Here is a 5303-nt window from a genome sequence, read left to right on the forward strand (position 1 = left end):
CTTGGTTGCAGTTGTAGTTGTTTAGCAGGCGGGGAGCCGGGCTCAAACCTGCCACCTTCGGTGTACGTGGCCAGTGCCCTGCTCACTGAGCTGTGGGCGCTGAGCCCATTTCTATCTTTTTTATTACTTGAAACTCTTCTGTTTTAAAAAAAAAAAAAAAACCCTCCCTCATAAAATAGAAGTATTTGGTGGAAATATGTATAAGGAAGTTAAGCTAAATGTTTAAATTTTTCTTTTTCTTTGACAATTTTCAGAGTATGAAATTGGTGCCCTATTTCCTTTCTCTTTTCTTCTCTGTGGGTTTTCATTCTCTCTCTCGTCCTCACTCCTGTGTCATAAACGTATTGGTTTTCATATTTTCATATATTCACTATCAATTCTAGTCAAATTCGTTTTTTTTTTGAGACACAGTCTTACTTTGTTGCCCTCCACAGAGTGCTATGGCATCAAAGCTCATAGCAACCTCAAACTCTTGGGCTCAAGTGATTTTCTTGTCTCAGCCTCCTGAGCAGCTGGGACTATGGTCACCCACCACAACGCCGGGCTATTTTTTAAAGACAGGGTCTTGAACTTGCTCAGGCTGGTCTTGAACCTGTGAGCTCAGGCAATCCACCTGCCTAGGCCTCCCAGAGTGCTATGATTACAAGCATGAGCCCCTGCGTCCAGGCCTTTTTTTTTTTTTTTTGAGACAGTCTTTTTCTGTCACCCTCAGTGGAGGGCCATGGCATCATCATAGCTCACGGCAACTTCAAACTCCTGAGCTCAAGCAAACTTCTTGCCTCAGATCTTGAGTAGCTGGACTATATGCACCACCATGCCCAGCTAGTTTTTCCATTTTTAGTACAGATAGGGTCTCGCTCTTTCTCAGGCTGTTCTCAAACTCCTGACCTCAAGCGATCCACCCACCTTGGCCTCCCAGAGTGCTGGGATTTCAGGTGTGACCCACTGTGCCCAGCCTGGTCGTAATTCTTTTTTATCCCCACATGGTCTCTGACTAGTGGGGCTCCTTTAGATTGGCCCTCTTCCTTGGACACAATCCACTAACCTTCCTTGCTTCCTGTGTCCTCTAACTCTCCTCTAGCTTTATAAGCTCATCTTATAAATCCCTTCCAAGATGCAGTCAGTCATTCTTCCAGAGCCCCAGACCTTTTCTAGTGGGGGACAGTATCTAACTGTGCTTCTTGCTATTGGGTTGTCATTGCCCCCAGGCCTCTTCTGTGGACAGAATCAGTCAGTGTGTACTTTTGAAATTTTAAAATAAAATAATTCAGTAAATATGTGTAGTTTGTGTTGATCACACTCCAATAAAGCTGTTTAAAACAAAAACAAAGATAGGCAACCACAGTGGGCTCTCCGCCCGTCGCTCCTTCCAGGCCACTCTGGTGAGAGTAGGCACGCACGCAGCTCACGGAGCTGTGAGACACGAGACGGCCCAAACCCAGAGCGAGAAAAGTTTATTTAATTTGGCAGCAACAAAAATAAAATTTCTTCATAATAAAAACTAGTGATGAAAATCACAAGACAACTGACAAACTGAAACAAAATTTCTGCAACATAAGTCATCCATTAAGAGCTAATTTGCATACAGAGCTCTTACCAAACTGATGAGTGATGATTTATCAATAACCTAACAGAAGAAACCGGTGGAAGATATGAAACAATTCATAGAAAAGGAAATGCAAATAGCCCTGAACTACATGAAGTGATGCTTAATTCCCTCGCAGTGATAGAAACACATCTTTGAGCGGGAGCTGCCGTCCACGGATGTAGTAACAGTGATTACTTTCACTATATCCTGATCCTTGTCCTTCTGATATTCTAGATGGTGAGATGGGAAGAACACACAAAGCCCTTCTGCTCCAGGCCGAGGAGAGACGGCTGCTTGGAGGAAAGGTTCTCCTGCGATTGACTTGCCAGGTGAAAGCGCCTCTTTTTCCATGGAACAATGGTGGGGGGGTGGGCAAGTGACAAACTGTGGTTATTCAGACATGTGCATCTGACAGATATTTCCTGGAAATGAGCAAAATAATCACGTCACTATAAGGAAAACAACTATCAGCCAATTGCTAATGATAAAATTTGAGCTTTCAAGCTAAAACTAGAACTTTGAGAGACTTTAATCTGTCACCGTTGAGTTTCCCTATATTTAAAGACTTTTCTGAAAGATCAGTAGCACTGTTAACAAATGCAATTTTTTTATTGTCCCCTCAATGATTCCCCAACAATGAAATAATAATAATAAACTTAAAAAAAATTTTTTAAGTAATTTTTTTTGATCTTATGTAATGAAATACATCAATATGTAGAAAATTTGCCTGAGTCAGTGAACCAATATTTTCCCAAAGACCAATTCATGATGTTACAAAATCATACATGGGAAAAATATTCATTCAAAGCGCAGGAAAGGCCAGTAGATTTTAACGTAACAGAGTAGAAAAAGATCACTAATGTGAACATTCAGATTCCGGTTGTTAACTAATTATTAAGAAACTAGTATTTAGACAGTCTTGGTGTAGTATCAAAGAATAATATCCCCAAATATCTGAATAGGCTATTAAAGTCTTTCTCCCTTTTTCAAACAATCTTCTCATGCAGATTTTCTACACATAACATGCTTCACCCAAAGCAGCATATTGTGACATGGAACATGAAGAAGTCTTATGCAGAGCAGATGTGAAAGCTGAATTGTCTTCTACTAAAACTAAAGATACTCGCAAAAATGTAAAAGAATGCCACTCTTCTCACTAAACTTTTTTGTTGTGGAAAATATAGCTATTTTTCATAAAAGTATATTAATTAATAAGTTTGGTTTTAAAAAATAAATAATAGGGCCAGGTACAGAGGCTCAGGCCTGTAATTCTAGCACTTAGGGAGGCTAAAGTGGGATGATTGCTTGAGCTCAGGAGTTCGAGACCAACCTGAGCAAAGAGAGACCCTGTCTCTACTAACAAGAGAAAAATGAGCCAGGCATGATGGCACGACCTATAGTTCCTGCTACTCCAGAAGCTGAGGCAAGAGGATTGTGTGAGCCCAGGAGTCTGAGGTTGCTGTGAGCCAGGCCGAGGCCATAGCACTCTAGCCCAGGCAACAGAGGGAGACTCTGTCTAAAGAAAAAAAATCATAAATGTTTCTAAATTTTCTCTGTTTTACTTTCTAATATGGCAAGTATGACTAGATATAGCCCACACAAGTAAAACATCAATGCAGTCCTCAATAACTTTTAAGCACGTAATGAGTTCCTAAGACCAAAAAGTTTGAGAGTTGTTCACTCCAATTATTAATTGCCCAAACTAAACCCAGAAAAGGAGATAGATATCAAGGCAAATCAGTTATATATTTACCAGGCAACAAAGTATGCATTCTCCTTCATCTTTATAGCACGCACAATTCCACTACTATATAAACTTTTCGGCTCAGCGCCTGTGGCTCAAGTGGCTAAAGCACCAACCACATACACCTAAGGTGGCAAGTTCCAATCCAGCCCAGGCCCACCAAACAACAATGACGGCTGCAACCAAAAAATAGCCGGGCGTTGTGGCAAGCACCTGTGATCCCAGCTACTTGGGAGGCTGAGGCAGGAGACTCACTTGAGCCCAGGAGTTGGAGGTTGCTGTGAGCTGTGATGCCACGGCACTCTACCCAGGGGGACAGCTTGAGGCTCTGTCTCAAAAAAAAAAAAAAAAATAATTTAATTAATGATCTTGGCTACAAGGGACAGCTCTAGAGCAGTGATTTTCAACTGGTGTGTGCCATGAACACTTTTAAAGGTCATTAATTAAATTATTTTCAAAAGAAGTTTAAAGCACACTAAGTATATTCTTTTTGTTTTTTGAGACAGAATCTCACTCTGTTACCCTAGGTAGAGTGCTGTGTTGTCACAGCCCACAGCAACCTCAGTCTCTTGGGCTCTCTTGCCTCAGCCTCCCAAGTAGCTGGGACTGCAGGTGCCCACCACAATACCCTGCTCATTTTTTTATTTTTAGTAAAGTCAAGGTCTCACTCTGTTCAGGCTGGTCTCAAACTCCTGAGTTCAGGTGATCACCCTAGCCTCCCAGAGCACTAGGATTATAGGTGTGAGTCATGGAACCCGACCAGGATGTTTGTTTTTTTTTAAATTCTGTTTTTGATCAACATAATTTAAGTGTGCTGTAGAATGTTATAGGTTCAAGCGTGCTGTGAGATAAAAAAGGTGGAAAACTTTTTTTGACATTTGCACTACTCTAGGGCCAGGCTGCACATACTGGATAGATGCAAACACAGGCTTTTCTTGTGACCATGAGCATCACCTAACCTCAACTTCCTCATAAATAGAATATAAATCACAGCACATATTTTCCCAAGGTTGATATGAGGAGCAAATGAACTGATGTTAATAGAGACGGGACTTGCCACAGTCTTGGCTTCTATCCTGGCTGAGCACCCTTACAAATCCTCACTCATAAACCCGGGAAGCTACAGCAATTGCCTCTCGATCCCACTCCCCCCGCAGCACCACATGAGTTGCCACAGTTTTTAACTCGGTTTTCTACTATTAAGTTTCAGACTAAAGAAGTTTAACAAAACAATTTTATTTAGATCAAAAATTCTGCACATAAAATATAGTAGTTCCCCCTTTTCTAGGTGAGACAGTTCTAAGACCCCCACTAGATGCCCGGAAGCTCAGACAGAACTGAGCCAAACAGACACCAGGTTTTTTCCTGTATGTACATACTTATGATAAAATTTAATTTATAAGTTAGACACAGGAAGAGAGTAACTATAATAAATAACAAAAAGAACAATTATAACAATATACCATAATAAAAGTTATGGGAATGAAATCTTTCTCCTCAAAAGGATACTTTTGTGTACTATACTGTGGGGTAACTGAAACTTAGGACAGCAGAACCTCAGATAAGAGGGCATTACTAGGCCGAGGCAGGTGGATTGCTTGAGCTCAGGAGTTCGAGACCAGCCTGAGCAAGAGCAGGACCCATCTCTACGAAAAAGAAGCAAAACAGAAAAACTAGTCAGGTACTGTGGTTCATATCTGTAGCCCTGGCTACTTGGGAGGCTGAGGCAAGAGGATTTCTCCAGCCCAAGAGTTTGAGGTTGCTGTGAGCTATGATGCCAGGACACTCCATCCAGTGTGACGGAGTGAGATGCTGTCTCAAAAAAAAAAAAAATTAAAAATTAAGAAAGAGGGGATTACTTTTTGTGTCTAAACAGTCCCTTTTAAATTTTATGCATAAAATTATAGATGTACATTCATATGTACCATGAATGAAGTAGTTTTTTTTTTTTTTTTTTTTTGAGATAGAGTC

This window comes from Otolemur garnettii, unplaced genomic scaffold (genome assembly GCF_000181295.1).
Source record: "Otolemur garnettii isolate 467f Iridium unplaced genomic scaffold, OtoGar3 scaffold00071, whole genome shotgun sequence".
NCBI lineage: Eukaryota > Metazoa > Chordata > Mammalia > Primates > Galagidae > Otolemur > Otolemur garnettii.